This window comes from Loxodonta africana, chromosome 19 (assembly GCF_030014295.1).
Source record: "Loxodonta africana isolate mLoxAfr1 chromosome 19, mLoxAfr1.hap2, whole genome shotgun sequence".
In the NCBI taxonomy this organism is placed as follows: Eukaryota; Metazoa; Chordata; class Mammalia; order Proboscidea; family Elephantidae; genus Loxodonta; species Loxodonta africana.
Window position 1 is genome coordinate 22,144,596 of NC_087360.1, and position 21,175 is coordinate 22,165,770.

A 21,175-nucleotide genomic window follows, 5' to 3' on the forward strand; every position below is an offset into this window, starting at 1 on the left:
AATGGCTATTAAGGGTAGGATAATGGCGCAAGGAACATAAAGATAGATCAGAGTTTATTGATATGGGCCCACTAAAGACAGATTCTTCATTCAGTGTTTCAGCTCAAGGGGTAAGGAAATGATATAATAGTTGGGTCACCGAAGTCTGGATTATGTGGTGGCCTACACTAAACCAAGTTGAAGTAGCAGACCTCCCTTGGTATACTGTAGAAGAAGAAGAGATTCAAAGACTTTGGGAAATTGGATGTTAGAGTGGATTTATCAAGTTAGACCCACAAACCCACACATGGAGTGCCCAGAGGACATGCCTTTAACCACAACGGTGAGGAACAAATTTGTGAAGAGAGCCCCAGCATTCTTGAAGACTGCTCTGATCGCTCTTTTATACAAGTCAGATTTGACAGTGGGAACTGCCCTAACTGAATTAAGACACCTAACTACAATGGAGGTGATTGGGCCTCTCAGTGGCAAGGCCAAGTGGTGACACTCAATAGACAAAGACAGGGTGGGAATGGTTACTGTAATGAACAGCAGAGTCAAAGCAGTAATCACAATAGTCTGACTATTATGGATTTACCCTCTTGGCTACTTAGTCTTGGTGTCCCTAGGTGAGAATTAGATAGAAAATCTACTAAATATTTACTTGATCTGTAAAAGCGGAAGAACTCTAGGTCAAGTGAACAGCAGCCTAATTTGAATCACCAGAATAGAGAGTCACAGCCCATCAATCAATTGTGACACTTGAGGGAGTTTAAAGACCCACAACCCCTTGAATGAAAGGGAGTCAGGGTCCCCTTGAGGAAGGACCCCACTACACTGCCAAAAATTTATACCATTAATATTTCTTCCGGCCTTTCCCAAAGGGATCTACATTCTTTTACAAGAGTGACTGTTCACTGGGGAAAAGGCAATAATCAGACTTTTGTGGGATTACTGGATCCTGGCTCTGAACTGACACTAATTCCAGGAGACCCAAAACATCACTGTGGCCCACCTGTCAGAGTGGGTGCATGTGGAGGTCAGGTTGTTAATGGACTCTTAGCTCGTGTTCATCTCACAGTAGGTCTAGTGGGTCCCCAAACCCATCCTGTAGTGATTTCCCCAGCTCCAGAATGTATAATTGGAATAGATATACTCAGCAACTGGCAGAACCCCCACCTTGGATCTCTGACAAGTGGAGTAATGTCTATTATGGTAAGAAAAGCCAAGTGGAAGCCAATAGAACTGCCGTGACTTAGGAAAATAGTAAACCAAAGGCAACATGGCATTCCTGGAAGGATTGCAGAGATTACTGCCACTGTCAAGGACTGGAAGGATACAGGGGTGGTGATTCGCAACACATCCACAGTCAACTCACCTATTTGGCCTGTGCAAAAACAGATGGATCTTGCAGAATGACACTGGATTATTGAAAACTTAACCAGATGGTGGGTCCAATTGCAACTACTCTTCCAGATGTTGTTCCATTGCTTGAGTGAATTAACATAGTACTTGGTATCTGGTATGCAGCTATTGATCTGGCTAATGCCTTTTCCTCTGTACCTGTTTCGAAGGACCACCACAAGCAGTTTGCCTTCAGCTGGCAAAGCTAACAATATGCCTTCAGTGTCCTGCCTCAGTGGTATATTAGCTATCCAGCCCTATGTTTTAATTTAGTCCGTAGAAAAGTTGATCACTTTCCCTTCCACAAGACATCACACTGGTCCATTACACTGATAACTGTCCTAGGCTGGGTACCTAGAGAGCAAAGCCAGTAAGGCAAATAAGTATATAGAGATACACAGATGTATATCAAGGAAGTGGCTCACACACTTGTAGAGGCTGAAACTTCCCAAGTCTGTGGGTCAGGATAGAGGCTTCTCCTGATTCACATAGCCACAGGGGCTGGTGAATCCAAGATCAGCAGGTTAGAGAGCAGGGTTCTTGCTCACAAGCTGCGAAGACCTAAAATCAACGAATCCCAAGATTGGCAGACAGAACCACAAGTAAGCTGTTAGCTCAAGTCCCAAGAACCAAAGGACAGATGAACAGGAGCCAGCTGCAGATCCAGAACAAGCAAAAGCCCACAAGCCTGGCCACAATGTCCATTTACATTTGATGCAGGCCACACACTCAAAGAAATTCCCATTCAACTCAGTGGCCACTCACAGAAGATACCATCATGGAGTTGATCACAGCATATCAAATCTCATCATGGCAGTGATCACAGCATCATACAACTGCCAAACCCCTGAGATACCTGGCCCAGCCAAGTTGACACACAGTTTTAACCATCACAATGATGCATAACAATGCATAATGCTGATTGGACCTAGTATGGAAGAAGTGTCAATGTCTCTGGACTTATTGGTAAAATATTTGCATGCTAGTGGGTGGAAATTAATCCAACAAAATTCAGGTGCATTTCACCTCTGTAAAATTGCTAGGGGTCTATTGGTGTGGGCATGTTGAGATATTCCTTCTAAAGTGTAGGATGTTATTGCATCTGACCCCTCCCACAACTAAAAAGCAGGAACAAAGCCTAGTGGGCCTCTTTGGACTTTGGAGGCCAAATACCCCTCATTTGGGTGTGCTACACACCTATTTATCAAGTGACTCAAATATCTGCTAGTTTTGAGTGAGGCCCAGACCAAGAGAAGGCTCTGCAACAAGTTCAGGCTGCCGTGCAAGCAGCTCTGCCACTTGAGCCATATGGTCTGGCTGATCCAATGGTGCTTGAAGTGTCACTGGCAGATAGAGATGCTGTTTGTAGTCTTTGGCAGGACCCTATTAGTGAATCATAGCACAGACCCTTAGGATTTTGAGCAAAGACCTGCCATCCTCTGCAGATAGCTACAGTCCTTTTGAGAAACAGCTTTTGGCTCCTTACTGGGCCTTAGTAGAGACTGAATGCTTAACCATGGGCCACCAAATAACCATGAGGCCTGAGCTGCCCATCATGACCTGGATGTTGTCTGACCAACAGAGCCGTAAAGTTGGATGTGCACAGCAGCGCTCCATCATTAAAAGGAAGTGGTCTATATGAGATTAGGCCCAAGGAGGACCTGAAAGCACAAGTAAGTTGCATGAGGAAGTGGCCCAAATGCCCATGTTTTCCACTCCTGTCACATTACCTTCCATCTCCCAGTCTGCACCTATGGCCTCATGGGGAGTTCCTTACGATCAGTTGACTGAGGAATAGAAAACTCATGTCTGGTTTACAGACGGTTCTTTGTTATATGCAAGCGCCACTCAAAAGTAGACAGCGGCAGCACTATAGCCCTTTTCTGGGACCTCCCTGAAGGGCAGGGTGAAGGGAAATCCTCTCAGTAGGCAGAACTTCAAGAAGTACATCTGTTTGTTCACTTGGAAGGAGAAATGGTCAGATGTGCAATGGTGTACTGATGCATAGGCTGTGGCCTATGGTTTGGCTGGATCATCAGGGACTTGGAAAGAACATGACTGGAAAATTGGAGACAAGGAAGTATGGGAAGAGGTATGTGAATAGACCTCTGTGAATGGGCCAAAGAAGTGAAGATGTTTGTGTCTCATGTGAATGCTCACCAAAGGGGGACTTCAACAGAGGAGGAGTTTAACAGTTAAGTGGATAGGATTACATGTTCTTTGGAAACCAGTCATCCTCTTTCCCCAGCTACTCCCGTCATTCTCCCAATGGGCTCATGAACAAAGTGGCCATGGTGGCAAGGATGGAGTTTATGCATGGGCTCAGCAATATGGACTTCCACTCACTAAGGCTGTGACCTGGCTATAGCCACTGCTGAGTGCCCAACCTGCCGGCAGCAGAGACCAGCATTAGTCCCCAATATTGTACCATTCCTCCAGTTGATCAGCCAGCAACCTGGGGGCAGGTTGATTACATTGGACTGCTTCCATCGTGGAAAGTGCAGTGCTTTGTTCTTACTGGAATAGCCACTTACTCTGGATACCTATTTGCCTTCCTTGCATAAGATGCTTCTGCCAAAACTACCATCTGTGAACTTACAGAATGCCTTATCCATCATCATGGTATCCCACACAGCATTGCTTTGAATCAAGGGACTCACTTCACAGCAAATGAAGTGTGGCAATGGGCCCACACTCGTGAAATTCACTGGTCTTACCATGTTCCCCATCATCCCAAAGCAGCTGGCTTGATAGAATGATGGATGGCCTCCTAAGGACACAATTACAGTGCCAGATATGTGGCGATACCTTGCAGGGTTGGGGCAGTGTTCTCCAGGAGGCTGTATATGCTCTAAACCAGTGTCCAATATATCCTGCCATTTCTCCCGTAGCTAGGGTTCATGTGTTCAAGAATCAAGCGGTGGAAACACGAGTGGCACCACTCACAAAATGTTTCCTTCCTGCCCCTGTGGCCCTATGCTCTGCTGACCCGGACATCTTAGTTCCAAAGGGAGGATGCTCCCACCTGGAGACACATGACTGATTTCACTGAACTGAAAGTTAAGAATGCAACCTGGACACTCTGGGCTGCTTATACTTCTGGATCAACAGGCAAAGAAGGGAGTTACCATATTGACTAGTGTGATTAATCCCGATTACCAAGAGGAAAATGGATTGGTATTACATAATGGAGGTAAAGAAGACTATGTCTGGAATGCAGGAGATCCCTTAGGGTGTCTCTTTTCTTACCACGTCCTTTGATAACAGTCAATGGAAAACTACAGCAACCCAACTCCAGCATGACTACGAAATGCTGACTGGTACTAGAAGAAGGCAGGCCAGGCCCCTGTGCTGATCATCTACGACAGCCAATGCCCTTCAGGAATCCCTGATTGACTCTCATGCCCCAACTCAGGGAACACAGCGACCCTGACCATCCATGGGGCCAAGTACTACTGTCAGGTGTGGGACAGTGCTGCTCTCAGTGTGACACAGGCAGGCAGGAGGGTGAGACACAAACCTGTCCACCTGGCCTAGCTCACCTGGTCCCTCACCCCAGTCACACTGAACAGGACAAACCTTCACCATGGAGTAGAATTTTTTAGTCCTGCCTCAGCCTTTACACTCCTAAGAGAAGGAAACAATTTCTTGCACCTCCAGGCCTCACCATGTTCCACTCTAAACAGAGCAGGTCATTCTGAACAATCACTTCCACTTGCCTAAAGACCCCAGGTGCGTGGAAATGGACCAGCACTTAGTGTGTGAGAATTAAGGTAGAGTCCACCCTGACAGGTTCTCAGTGAGGTCTCAAGGGGTGGTCGGGGTGTTTACAGGGACAAGTGTCAGCATGGGGCTGTGTCAGGTACTTCTTTCCAGGAAGTAAACATCTAGAAATGGACCACATTTGTGGGATAAAGCACAGGATTGGGGACCCATTGGAAAGGTCTAAATGTAAGTCTTTATTTATTTATTTTTAATTTTAGTGTATTTTAGGTGAAAGTTTACAGCTCAAAATTAGTTTCTCATTGCAAAATTTATACACACACACACACAGACAACTGTTTTGTAACATTGGTTGCAATCCCTACAATGTGTCAGCACTCTTCCCCTTTCCCCTTCCACTTCAGGTTCTCCGAGACCATTCACCCAGTTTCCCTGTCCCTTCCTGCCTTCTCGTCTTTGCTTTTGGGCAGGTATTGCCCTTTTGGTCTCGTATACTTCATTGAACTGAGAAGCACATTCCTCACATGTGTTATTGTTTGTCTTATAAGCCTATCTAATCTTTGGCTGAAAGGTAGACCTCGGGAGTGGCTTCAGTACTGATTTAGCAGGGTTTTGGGGGCCAGAGTCTCAGGGTTTCCTGCGGTCTCTGTTAGACCACTAAGTCTGGTTTTTGTTTTTTAATTTGAATTTTGTTCTGCATTTTTTTCCTACTCTGTCTGGGACTCTCCTTGTGATCCCTGTCAGATGGGTCCTTGATGGTAGTCAGGCATCCTCTAGTTCTTCTAGACTCAGGCTGGTGGCGGCTGTGGTTCATATATGGTCCACGAGTTCTTTTGGACTAATATTTTCCTTGTGTCCTTGGTTTTCTTCATGCTCCTTTGCTGTGAACATGATGGGACCAATAAATGTAATTTAGATGGCTGCTGGTAAGCTTTTAAGACCCCAGACACTACTTACCAAAGTAGGATGCAGAACATTTTCTTTACGAACTGTGTTATGCCAATTGAGCGAGATGTCCCCAGAGAGCATGGTCCCCAGCCCTCAGCCCCAGTAACTCAGTCCCTCAAGTTATTTGAATGTCTCTAGGAAGCTTCTGTGGTTTTGCCTTGGTCAAGTTGTGCTGACTGCCCCTATATTGTGTGTTGTCTTTCCCTTCACCAAAGTTAACACTTGTCTACTATCTAATTAGTGATTTCGCCTCCCCTCTACTCCCCTGCCTCCTAATCATCAAAGATTTTTTTTTTCATTCTACATGTAAACCTTTTCTTAGGTTTTCATAATAGTGGTCTCATATAACATTTGTTCTTTTGTGATTGACTTATTTCATTCGGCATAATGCTCTCCAGATTCCTCCATGTTGTGAGATGTTTAGAAGATTCGTCATTTTTCTCTGTCTTTGTGTAGTATTCCATTGCGTGTATGTACCATAATTTATCCGTTCGTCTGTTGATGGGTACCTAGGTTGGTTCCATCTTGTTGCTATTGTGAATAATGGTGCAATGAACATGGTTGTGCATATGTGTATTTGTGTGACAGCTTATATTTCTCTAGAATATTTTCCTCCAGAAGTGGAATGGCTGGATTGTATGGTATTTCTATTTCTAGCTTTTTAAGGAGACACCATAACGTTTTCCATAGCAGTTGTACCAGCAGTGCATAAGAGTTCCAATCTCCCCTCAACCTCTCCAACGTTTGTTAATGTCCGGGTGAGATTGTGTCTTAGTTATCTAGTGCTGCTGTGCCAGAAATACCACAAGTGGATGGCTTTAACAATGAAGCCATTCATTCTTTCACAGTCTCGGAGGCTAGAAGTCCAAATTCAGGGTGCTAGCTCACGGAGAAAGCTTTCTGTCTCTGTCGGCTCTGGGGGAAGGTACTTGTTATCAATATTCCTGTAGGTCTAGGAACTTCTCTGCACAGGGACCTCAGGTCCAAATGACACACTCCACCCCTGGCTCTTCTTTTTTGGTGGTATGAGTCCTTCTCCTCTTTGCTGGTTTCTCTCTTTTATATCCCAAAAAAGATCAACTCAAGATACAACCTAATCCTGTAGATTGACTCCTGCTTCATTAACATAACTGCCTCTAATCCTGCTTCATTAAAATCACCTTAAAAACACATAGGATAATCACATCAGAGCACAAAATGGTGGACAACCACACAATTCTGGGAATGATGGCCTAGCCAATTCAATAAAATTTCTGTGGGAAACAATTCAGTCCATCACAGATAGCCTCTCATTGTAGTTTTGATTTCTCTAATGACTAATGATCAAGAGAATTTTCTCATGTGTCTGTTAGCCACCCAATTGTCTTCTTTGGTGAAGTGTCTGTTCATATCCTTTCCCATTTTTTAAATGGATTATTTGTCTTTTTGTTATTGAGGTGTTGATGTATTCCGTGGATTTTTAGAAATTAGACCCTTGTCAGAGATGTTGTAGTCAAAATTTTTTCTCAATCTTGTCCTTTTGTTAATTCTTTTGATGCGCATAAGTGTTTAGTTTTTAAGAGTTCCCAGTTATCTACTTTATCTTCTGGTGTTTGTGCATTGTTTGTTATGGTTTGCATTCTATTTATGCCTTCTATTAGGGCCCCTAGCATTGTCCCTTTTTTTTTTCTTCCATGATCTTTATCATCTTAGATTTTATATTTAGGACTTAGATCCATTTTGAATCAGTTTTTGTGTAGGGTGTGAGGTATGGGTCCTATTTCATTTTTTACAGATGGACATCCAGCACCATTTCATAAAAAGGCTGTCTTATTCCCATTTAATGGATTTTGGTCCGTTGCCAAAGATTAGCTGACCATATGTGCATGGATTTACATCTGGGCTCTCTATTCTGTTCCATGGGTCTATGTGTCTGTTGTTGTACCAGTACCAGGCTGTTCTGACTACATGGATGCACAGCAGGTTCTGCAATCAGGTAGTGTGAAGACTCCTACTTTGTTCTTTTCTTCAATAATGCTTTGCTTATCCAGGGCCTCTTTTCTTTCCATATAAAGTTGGTGATTAGTTTTTCCATCTCATTAAACAATTCTGTCAGTTTTTGATTGGGATTGCATTATATCTGTAGATTTCTTTGGGTAGAATCAACATTTTCACAACGTTGAGTGTTCCTGTCAATAAGTATGGTATGTTTTTCCATTTAAGTGAGTTTCTTTTGGTTTTTTGCAATAGTGTTTTGTAGTTTTCTTTGCATAGGACTTTTATGTCCCTGGTTAGATTTATTCCTAAGGAGTTTTTTTTTTTTTTTTTTTTTTTTAGTTTATCTTTTAGGGGCTATTATAAATGGTATTCTTTTTCTGATTTCCTTTTTGAAATGTTCTTTGTTGGTGTGTAGAAATCGAACTGATTTTTGTATGTTGGTCTTACATCCTGCTACTCTGCTAAATCTTTCTATTAGTTCCAGTAGTTTTCTTGTGAAATCTTTGGGGTTATTTATGTACAGGATCATATCATCTGCAAATAGGGATAATTTTACTTCTTCCTTTTAATTTGGATACCACATATTTCTTTTTCTTGCCTTGTTGCTCTAGCTAGGACTTCTAGCACAATGTTAAGTAAGAGTGGTGGTAAAGAGCATCCTTTTCTTCCTATTCTCGGGGGGAATGCTTTCATCATCTCTCCATTGAGAATGATGATGGCTGTTGGTTTTGTATAGATGCCTTTTTTAAGTTGAGAAATTTCCCTCTGTTGTTATTTTATTGAGAGTTTTAATATGCAATGTGTTGGACTTTATCAAATGCCTTTTCTGCATCAAATGACCATGTGATTCTTTTCTTTTGTTCTATTTATGCAGCTGATCATGTTGATTGATTTTCTAATGTTGAACCATCCTTACAGACTGATATGAATCGCACTTGGTGGTGAAGTGTTTTTTTTTTTTTTACATGATGCTTAATTCTATTGGCTAGAATTTTGTTGAAAATTTTGGCATCTATATTCATGAGAGATATTGGTCTATAATTTTCTTTTTTGTGGTGTCTTTGCCTGGCTTTGGTATCAGGCTTTGGTATTTAGAGAATGAATTCAGGATTATTCCTTCCTTTTCTATGCTCTGAAATAGTTTTAGTAGTAGCTTTTTTTCTGAATATTTGGTAGAATTCTCCATTGAAGTCATCAGGGCCAGGGCTTTTTTTCTTTTTGAAGGGGGGGAGTTTTTTTAATTATTATTATTACTTCTTCCTCTCTTCTCTTGTTCTGGCTCTCAAGAAGCAAGCCTTGATAGTAAACTTCGATCTGATAGCTGTTAGTCTAGATGAGCAAACATTTAGCTGGATAATTGGTTTTCAGTAGTTAACTGTGGTTAATTTGCTCATTATTCCTCATGGAACAAGTTATCCTCCTCTTCGTTATTCAATCCACAGTGATCATTCCCACCTGCAGGGGGCAGCATTGTCATAAAGCTCATATTGGATGTCAGCACCTGTAGGAAATGGGCCTTGGACTCACCTCCTTCAGGACAAGCTGTGAAACTGCAGCGTGAAGGGCAGAGGCTTCTTCCTTCTTCTGAGGGGACACAAAGGGTCTGGACGTGGGGCCTTATAGAGAGTCCCCTCTCTCACCATGTACCTGTAGATAGGACCCATGGTGGACCCCACCCAAAGCAGCACCTCAGCCTGGGAGATAGTTCAGACAGGAAGACCTCCTGGGCATGGACCCTCAGCCTTAGTCACATTGCTGCCCCAGCAGGACCCTTGATCTAGGAGGGATACCATCTCTGAAGACACCAGGCTGTGCCACATGTAGTTATTTCTAAAGACACCCAGCAACACTCAGGTTTTTTTTTAATCAACTCTGATTCCAGTTGGGAAACCAGACCTCAGGGACCCAATCTGTTGGGTCTAGAATCTTTAAATCCCACTTGATCAAGAGACTGGTAGTCTTTACTCCTTAGAGAAGGGCCTCCTGAGAGGGGCGAGGGAGGTATTGAGGCTGCAGATATGGTCCTCAAACTCTTTTACTCCCTAGCCTCTAAAAGAATTTTCAAATACTTTGCATCCCCTTGCACCTTTTGAAGAATATAACTTCACATCTCCATCAGTTTGTATAATATTGACATCACTCTGACACATATCCGGTGGAGTAAAAATGCCACAATGATCTGATGTCCCACTCTTTTTTTTTTTCTTTAATTGTGATTTAGGTGAAAGTTTACAGAGCAAATTAGTTTCTCATTCAAAAATTTATACATGAATTGTCTTGTGGCGTTGGCTGCAATTCCACTTTGTGTCAGCACTCTCCCTGCTTCCATTTCCACCCCAGGCTCACCGTGTCCATTTGTTGAGTTTTCCTGCCCCCTCCTGCTTTGTCATCTTTGTTCCTCGGCAAGTGTTGCCCATTTGATATCCGTCCTTGATTGACCTAAGAAGCACTTTCCTTACATGTGTTATTGTTTGTCTTAGAGACCTGCCTAATCTTTGGCTGAAAGGCGAACTTTGGGAGTAGTTTTTTTTTTCATGCCTGAGTTAGAAGGGTGTCTGGGGGTCATAGTCCCAGGGGTTCCTCCAGCCTCTGTCAGGCCAGTAAGTCTGGTCTTTTTTGTGAATTTGATCATTTGGTCTACATTTTCTCTTGCTCTGTCTTTGACCGTCTACCGTAATCGCAGCCAGAGCAGACAGAGTGGTAGCCAGGCACCATCTAGTTCTTCTGGTCTGGGGGTTGTGTAGGCTATAGTTCATGTGATCCATTAGTCCTTTGGACTAATTGCTCCCTTGGGTCTTTAGTGTTTTTCCCTCTTCTTTGTTCCAGACTAGAATAGACCAATCTTAGATAGCTGCTTGCAAACTTTTTTTTTTTAATAACTTTTATTAAGCTTCAAGTGGACGTTTACAAATCCAATCAGTCTGTCACATATAAGTTTACATACATCTCACTCCCTACTCCCACTTACTCTCCCCGTCTTGAGTCAGCCCTTTCAGTCTCTCCTTTCTTGACAATTTTGCCCGCTTCCCTCTCTCTCTATCCTCCCATCCCCCCTCCAGACAAGAGTTGCCAACACAATCTCAAGTGTCCACCTGATATAATTAGCTCACTCTTCATCAGCGTCTCTCTCCCACCCGCTGACCAGTCCCTTTCATTTCTGATGAGTTGTCTTCGGGGATGGTTCCTGTCCTGTGTCAACAGAAGGTCTGGAGAGCATGGCCGCCGGGATTCCTCCAGTCTCAGTTAGACCATTAAGTTTGGTCTTTTTATGATAATTTGGGGTCTGCAACCCACTGATCTCCTGCTCCCTCAGGGGTCCTCTGCTGTGCTCCCTGTCAGGGCAGTCATCGATTGTGGCCGGGCACCAACTAGTTCTTCTGGTCTCAGGATGATGTAGGTCTCTGGTTCATGTGGCCCTTTCTGTCTCTTGGGCTCTTAGTTGCCGTGTGGGCTTGGTGTTCTTCATTTTCCTTTGCTCCAGGTGGGTTGAGACCAATTGATGCATCTTAGATGGCCGCTTGTTAGCATTTAAGACCCCAGACGCCACATTTCAAAGTGGGATGCAGAATGATTTCATAATAGAATTATTTTGCCAATTGACTTAGAAGTCCCCGCAAACCATGTTCCCCAGACCCCCGCGCTTGCTCCGCTGAGCTTTGAAGCATTCATTTTATCCCGGAAACTTCTTTGCTTTTGGTCCAGTCCAATTGAGCTGACCTTCCATGTATTGAGTGTTGTCTTTCCCTTCAGCTAAAGCAGTTCTTATCTACTGATTAATCAATAAAAAACCCTCTCCCACCCTCCCTCCCTCCCCCCCCTCGTAACCACAAAAGTATGTGTTCTTCTCAGGTTTACTATTTCTCAAGATCTTATAATAGTGGTCTTATACAATATTTGTCCTTTTGCCTCTGACTAATTTCACTCAGCATAATGCCTTCCAAGTTCCTTCATGTTATGAAATGTTTCAGAGTTTCGTCACTGTTCTTTATCGATGCGTAGTATTCCATTGTGTGAATATACCACAATTTATTTACCCATTCATCCGTTGACGGACACCTTGGTTGCTTCCAGCTTTTTGCTATTGTAAACAGAGCTGCAATAAACATGGGTGTGCATATATCTGTTTGTGTGAAGGCTCTTGTATCTTTTGGGTATATTCCAAGGAGTGGGATTTCTGGGTTGTAGGGTAGTTCTATTTCTAACTGTTTAAGATAATGCCAGATAGATTTCCAAAGTGGTTGTACCATTTTACATTCCCACCAGCAGTGTATAAGAGTTCCAATCTTTCCGCAGCCTCTCCAACATTTATTATTTTGTGTTTTTTGGATTAATGCCAGCCTTGCTGGTGTGAGATGGAATCTCATCATAGTTTTAATTTGCATTTCTCTAATGGCTAATGATCGAGAGCATTTTCTCATGTATCTGTTGGCTGCCTGAATATCTTCTTTAGAGAAATGTGTGTTCATATCCTTTGCCCACTTCTTGATTGGGTTGTTTGTCTTTTTGTGGTTGAGTTTTGACAGAATCATGTAGATTTTAGAGATCAGGCGCTGGTCGGAGATGTCATAGCTGAAAATTCTTTCCCAATCTGTAGGTGGTTTTTTTACTCTTTTGGTGAAGTCTTTAGACGAGCATAGGTGTTTGAGTTTTAGGAGCTCCCAGTTATCGGGTTTCTCTTCATCATTTTTGGTAATGTTTTGTATTCTGTTTATACCTTGTATTAGGGCTCCTAGGGTTGTCCCAGTTTTTTCTTCCATGATCTTTATCGTTTTAGTCTTTATGTTTAGGTCTTTGATCCACTTGGAGTTAGTTTTTGTGCATGGTGTGAGGTATGGGTCCTGTTTCATTTTTTTGCAAATGGATACCGAGTTATGCCAGCACCATTTGTTAAAAGACTATCTTTAAGAACCTAGACACTACTCACCTAATCAGAATGTACAACGTTGTCTGTAAGAACTGTTGTGCCAATTGACATAGACGTTCCTCGAGTCTATGGTCCTTTGCCTTTGAACCTGTGAGGCATTCAGTTATGTCTAAGAGGTTTCCCCAACTATGCAACTTATGTGCTCTATTGTCTGTATTAATATATGAGGAGTGCCTACAGTCACATATTTAGAAATTTCTACCTCCAGACATGGATCTGATGGTGGGTGGGTAACCCCTCCCACACGTCTTGGCATATCTATCTATGTATGTATCAATTCGTAGATTATTGCTTGTTGATTCTATTGTTTGCAGAATTGTCTATGCTATAGTAGTTACCATAAAACCAGAAAAACAAACCCATTGCCATTGAGTCGAATCCGACTCATTGTAGCAACACTAAAGGACAGAGTAGAACTCCCCCATAGAGTTTCCAAGGAGTGCCTGCTGGATTCAAGCTGCTGACCTTTATTTAGCAGCTGTACCTCTTCACCTCTACACCACCACCAGTAGTTACCATAAAACCAGAAAACCAAACCCAAGGCCATTGAGTCAATCCTGACTCATAGCAGCAGTTCTATGGAGTAGAACTGCTCCGTAGAGTTTCCAAGGAGTACCTGGAGGACTGGAACTGCCAACCTCTTGGTTAACAGCCATAGCACTTAATGACTATGCCACAAGTGTTTCTGTAGTTACCATAGTTGTTGTCCTTTATTCCTCTGTTCCTCCCCATGTAATTTCTTGCCTTGGTGATGTTGTGTTGACTTCTCCCATATTGTGTATTGCCTTTCCCTTCACCAATACACATTCTTGTCTACTATCTCTTTAGTAATTTTCCCTCCTTCCCCCATCCATTCTTGCTAACTATCGAAGTCTTTTTTTTTTTCCTTTGTCTTGTGTGTATTGCCCCAATCTTTTTAAAAATTCTTTTTAGACATTCTTTTCAAACATTTGGAAAATTTACACTTCTTCTCCTTCAATGTTGCTGTCATTCCACATCCCTACTGACTTTCAATTGGTCATATATTTTATGGGAGTCCCTGGGTGGTGCAAACAGATAAGCACTCAGCTATTAACTAAAAGTTTGGCAGTTCAGATCACCCAGAAGTCCCTCAGAAGAAAGGTCTGGCAATCTACTTCTGAAAGGTCATGGACTTTGAAAGCTCTGTGGCAAAGTTCTACTCTGAAACACATGGAATCACTATGTGTCAGAATCAACTCGATGGCAATGGGTTGTTTATATTCTTAAACTTCAGAGTCTTTTATTCATTATCCTATCATACTACTCTGCCATAAAGACATGCATATGAATTTAAGTTGTAACTTATGTTTTATTTGCTAGAACAATAAGCATGGTAGAAGTTTTTTCTTGCACATTGATTATCATTGAACTAATTCTTACTCAGACGTGACCAGAACAACATAAATGTATTAAATTGTCATATAGTCTCTATATTTATCACTTCTTCATGTATTCACACATAAATATTGCTTACACCTAGGAGGCAGCATTATGCCGCAAGTCACTTCTTGTTTTGGGTTTTAATATAAGAGTACTTGTTCTCATGAATAACATTTTTGTAATATCAGTGTCACTCAATCATGTAAACTCCTTCCTAGCTAAACACCAAAAACTATATACTGGTCAATTATCAAGTTAGTTTTAATGATGTATCAGCAGACAACTCTATTAAGTACTCTCTCAATTCAGTTGAAAGCAAAGAACTGAAAATCCCCTGACTTCAAGAAGATCCCCGTGGAGAACATTGTAATCTGCCAGCAAGCCTCTTTAGGGCTAATACACTTCTTACCCCACAGGAAGAGCAGACCATTTTGGGGTTGACTCCAGGCAGAGCAGAGTTGGGATTGAGGACAGAATAAAGTTTGAGGAATAATGGCTGTCATAGGATGAAAACTTGCAGGCCATGAGGATGTGACAAAGTCTTCTTCGGTTTGGGGAGGAGGAGATGGTGGAGCTCAGGATGGGCACTGATGGGGAGACAACCTGACCAGGCTCCTGGAGGCTGACAGCCCCTCTGAGCCAGGCCTGGACAGAGGAGTTTGGACAGCGGTCATATGGCCAAACCCCAGAGAAGCAACTGTGACCACAGACCTTGCAGCCAAGGCTCATATTTACAATTGAGAGCAACTTAAAGGAAACTGCTTAAAACTTCACCCCTACCTTTCTAGCCTGTCCCTCACAGCCGGTTTTAGGGCCTCTTAATTAGAATCTCCAGAGAAGAAGTACTTTGCATAAAGACCAAACAGTCTCTGCCCCAAGGGCCTCAGAAGGGAATAAGAGGGTCCTGGAAACCCAGCTTAACTGCAGGCTCAAGAGGCAGAGCTCTGGGAGAATCCACCGTGACCTGGTCCCCTCTCCTGCTCCCCCTTCTCACTCTCTGCATAGTTGCAGTCTCCTAGGCCCTAGCGTCGGGCTCAACCCCACGGGACTCTGAGCTAGGCCTGCCCTGAATCCTGAGCTCAGCCCAGTCATGACCTCAGGGGGTAACTCCAGGAATGAACCCCTTGACCCCAGACCCTACTCTTTTTTCCTTTCCTCTCTTGCAGGCTCTATGGACTCCTATGAGCTGACTCAACGACCATCAGTGTCAGTGGCCCTGGGACAGCCAGCATCATATGCTCTGGAGATAACACTGGAGGTAGATATGCTTACTGGTACCAGCGGAAGCCAGGCCAGGCCCCTGTGCTGGTCATCTATCGAGATAGCAACCAGCCCTCAGGGATCTCTGATTGATTCTCTGGCTCCAACTCAGGGAACATGGCCACATTGATCATTAGCAGAGTCCATGTCGAGGATGAGGCCAAATATTATTGTAGGATCTGGGACAACAGTACTGCTCACAGTGACACAGGTAGACAGGGAAGTGAGACAGAAACCCACCTACCTTAACTGGCTTACCCTCCCTGCCCCCCACCCCCCAGGTCACACCAAGAAGGACACAGCCTTGCATAAGCAGAAGGTGATACTCCTGTCCACTCCTTGGTACTACACATTCTCTGATTTGACTCTGGTTCTTGAGGAAAGGATGCAGAATCCTCATCTATGCTTGCACACTGTGGATCTGCTCCCATGCTGACCTCTGCAAAGACATTTGGGACACAAATTGCAAATGGGACAAGTATGTGATTGGATTCTCGGGAATCCACTTCCATTTTCAGGATCCACTCAACTCTAATAGGGACAGACCTATTAACTCAATGGAAATATAACATCCAACTCAACCTTTTGTCCTTTAGGTCTTTGAAGATGGCATTACTCTATGACATTTCACCCCCGATACCATATGTAAACCACACATAATAGGTTTTTTAATGGATATATTGGATGAAGTGAGGATGAAGAAATATTCAGGGGAGATGGAGTCAAGATAGCGGAGTAGTCAGATGCTTCCAGTGATCCCTCTTACAACAAAGAATGGAAAAAACAAGTGAAATGATTATATATATGACAAACTAGGAACCTTGAACATCAAAGGTAAAGTTAGGAAATCAGACTCAGGGACAGGGGAAGGAGACACAGCTCAGAAGTGGAGAGGAGCTACCGGACCTGATTTGGCAGGAACACTCAGGCACGATCCCCTGGAGTGACCACAGCAGGGCTGGCCATAGCCTTTAGGATGTGGTATCCTCAGGAATAGACAGCTAGTCGCACAGTCTACTCACACCTCTGGAGCCGGAAAACAGCACTTTCAGCAAAAGCTAAGTACTTGAGTTTATTTTACTGCACCCCAATCCAGCTTCAGTGGCTGTCGATTTCCCAAGGCCTGAGATGGGTTCTGCTGCATGCCCTGAGCCATTCTCCCAGCCTTGGAGAAGGAATAAATTAACATTTGAGGGAAAAGATAATCTGCCAACTGTACTAAGCTGGGCAGCTCAGGACAGAAACAACTCCTGTCTAGGCACAAGTGGTCCACAGGCTTTGTATACCTTACACCCCTGCCTGGAAGTGTGCGCCCATTTCCAGAGAATAGGCCCTTGTTGGCAGATTGCAATTGTGTATGTGCTTGAGATCTGAATATTACTAATTCCGCTGATGGGGGAGAGGTGGGTTTTTGATCTTTGACACCGCTATGGCTATTAAACAGGGTCCTCATGTACCCACATCAGGGACATAAGGACTGGTGGCTCTACCCATGTCACATAGCCACCCACCACAGGGGTACCACAAAAAGCACTGGGTGTCCATGGTCCAGCTGCAGAACCCACCCACCTGTGCACTCTAGGGAACAGGGAAACACTTTCCTCACAGACATGCAGGGCACAGTTGTCAGCCCCTTGCCTTGCTCAGAGTGTGACCCCATGCTGCAACCCAATACCTGTGCCTACACCAATCACCCTTGCTCCTCTAAGACTGTAGGACAGAGCCTGTACCACACACTCGATGACCAACTACCTGGACACCTGACCTGAATCCATACAAGAAAAGTGAATGGACTCCTAGGCTCATATACCTCGTAACAGCTCTAGCCATCTGGTGACAGGATGTTAGAGCTTCAAAGGCAAAAATAATCAGGCTAGCTCACTCAAGCAGCCTATTTGGGCATATTAAAGCAAAACAAAGCAAGAAGCTAGTGGATACAGTAAGCAAACATAAAATGAACTAATACAATAAATTATAGATGGTTCAGAGACAACAGTCAATATCAAATCACATAAAGAAACAGACCATGATCGCTTCAACAAGCTCTGAAAACAAAGAATCAAGGAATGTTCTGGATGAAGATGTCTCCCTGGAATTGCCAGATGTAGAATACAAAAGATTAATATACAGACTTCTTCAGGAGATCAGCAAGATCAGGCAACATGCAGAACAAGCTAAGGAAAATGCAGATAAAGCAGTTGAAGAAATTAAAAACATTATTCAAGAACATAACAAAAAATTGAATAGGCTGCAAGAATCTATACAGAGACAACAATCAGAAATTCAGAAGATTAACAATAAATTACAGAATTAACTGAATAGGAAGTCAGAAGAGCATGTTGAGCAAGTGGAAGGCAGAAATAGTGAGACTGAAGATAAAACACTTGGCACCAATATAGTTGAAGAAAAATTAGGTAAAAGAATTTAAAAAAATGAAGAAACCCTAAGAATGATGTGGGACTGTATCAAGAGAAATGACCTATGAGCGATTGGAGTACCAGAACAGGGAGGGATAACAGAAAATACAGAGAAAATTGTTGAAGATTTATTGGCAGAAAACCTCCCTGATATCATGAACGATGAGTATCTAACCAGGATGCTCAACAAACCCCACATAAGGTAGGTCTCAAAAGAAAGTCACCAAGACTCACTATAATCAAACTTGCCAAAAACAAAGGTAAAATTTAAAGAGCAATTAGGGATAAATGAAAAGTCACCTACAAAGGAGACTCAATAAGAATAAGCTCAGACTACTCAGCAGAAACCATGCAGGCAAGAGGCAATGGGATGACATATATGAAGCATTGAAAGAAAAAAAATTGCAAGCAAAGAGTCATATATCAGCAAAACTGTCTCTCAAATATGAAGGTAAAATTGGGGCTTTTCCAGATAAACAGAAGTTTAGAGAATTCATAAAAAACAAACCAAAACTACAAGAAATAGTAAAGAGAGTTCTCTGGTTGCAAAATCAATAACATCAGATATCAACCAAGATTAGAACACAGGACACAGCAACCAGATATCAACCCAGATAGGGAAATCACAAAAATAAATCAAGATTTAAAAAAAAAAAAATGCTCAGAGCAGGCAAACAGTGATGTTATTATGTAAAAGATGACAATATTAGAACAATACAGAGGGCCTAAAAAGTGTAGTCATAGATCTTTCATATGGAAAGGAAGTCAAGGCAATATAAAGAAATGAAAGTTAGGTTTAAACTTAGAAAAATAGGGGTAAATATTAAGGTAACCACAAAGTAGACTAACAATCCTACACATCAAAATAAAGTACAAGAAAAACATAAAGACTCAGCAAAAAAAAAAAAAAAAAAAAATGAATAAAAGGAAAAAACAATATTTAAAGATAAACTACTCAGCACAAAAAATTAAGTGGGAAAAAAATTGTCAACAGCACACAAAAAAAAAAGACATCAAAATGATAGCACTCAACTCATAAAAAAAAAATCAAAATGATAGCACTCAACTCATATCTATCCATAATTATGCTGAATGTAAATGGACTCAATGCACAAATAAAAAGACAAAGAGTGCCAAAATGGATTTAAAAAATCCGTCTATATGCTCCCCACAAGAGACACACCATAGACTTAAAGACACAAACAAACTAAAACTAAAAGTATGGGAAAAAAATACATGAAGCAAACAACAATCAAAAAAGAGCAGGAGTGGCAATATTAATTTCTGACAAAATAGACTTGAAATTTAAAATCCACAACAAAAGATAAGGAAGGACACTATATAATGTTTAAAGGGACAATATACTAGGAGGATATAACCATATTAAATATTTACTCACCCAATGACAGGGCTTCAAGGTACATAAAACAAACTCTAACATCATTGAAAAGTGACATAGACAGCTCCATAGTAATAGTAGGAAAACTCAACACACCACTTTCGGTGAAGGACAGAATATCCCGAAAGAAACGCAATAAAGACACAGATGATCTAATATGCCACAGCCAACCAACCTGACCTCATAAACATATGCAGAACACTCCACCCAATAGCAGCCAAGTATACTTTCTTTTCCAACTCACATGGAACATTCTCTAGAATAGACCACTTATTAGGTCATAAATCAAGCCTTAACGGAATCCAAAACATTGAAATATTACAAAGTATCTTTTCCGACCATAAAGCCATAAAAGTAGAAATCAATAACAGAAAAAGCAGGGAAAAGAAAGCAAACATGGAGCTGAAGAACTCCCTGCTCAAAAACAACTGGGTTATAGCAGATATTAAGGATGGAATAAAGAAATTCATAGAATCCAATGAGAGTGAAAACATTTCCTATCAGAACCTTTGCGACACTGCAGAAGCAGGGCTCAGAGGTCAATTTATAGCAATAAATGCACACATCCAGAAAGAAGAAAGGGCCAAAATCAAAGAATTATCCCTACAACTTGAACAAATAGAAAGAGAGCAACAAAAGAAATCCTCAGACAGCATAAGAAAGCAAATAATAAAAATTAGAGCAGAATTAAATGAAATAGAGAACAGAAAAACAATTGAAAGAGTTAATAAGACCAAAAGCTGGTTCTTTGAGAACATTAACAAAATTGATAAACCATTGGCCTAAATGACAAAAGAAAAACAGCAGAGGAATCAAATAATCCAAATAAGAAATGAGATGGGTGATATCACAAGAGACCCAACCAAAAAGAATCATATCAGATTGCTATGAAAAATTTACTCTAACAAATTTGAAAACCAAGAAGAAATGGATGAATTTCTAGAAACACACTACCTAGCTAAACTAACACAAACAGAGGTAAAAAAAAAAAAAAAAAAACCCATGACAAAAGAAGAGATTGAAAAGGTAATTAAAAAGCTCCCAGCAAAAAAAGCTCTGGCCCTGACACCTTCACTGGAGAGTTCTAGCAAACTTTCAGAGAAGCACTAACACGGCTACTACTAAAGGTATGTTCAGAGCGTAGAAAAGGATTGAATACTGCCAAACTCATTCAATGAAGCCAGCATATCCCTGATACCAAAACCAGGTAAAGACACCACCAAAAGAGAAAATTACAGACATATATCCCTCATGCAAAAATCTTCAACAAAATTCTAGCCAATAGAATTCAACAACATATCAAAAAAATAATTCACCTTGACCAAGTGGGATTCATACCAGGTATGCAGGAATGGTTCAACATTAGAAAAACAATCATTATAATCTATCATATAAATAAAACAAAAGACAAGAACCACATGATCTTATCAATTGATGCGGAAAAGGCATTTGACAAAGTCCAACTCCCATTCCTGATAAGAAACTCTCAGCAAATCAAAAATAGAAGGAAAATTCCTTAACATAAAAATGGCATTTATACAAAGCCAACAGCCAATATCATCCTAAATGGACAGAGTTTTAAAGCATTCTCCTTGAGAACAGGAACTAGACAAGGATGCCTTTTATCACCACTCTTATGCAACATTGGTCTCAAGGTCCTAGCCAGAGCAATTACTTTAGATAAAGAAATAAAAGCGCATCCAGATTGGTGAGGAAGAAGTAAAAGTATCTCTATTTGTAGAA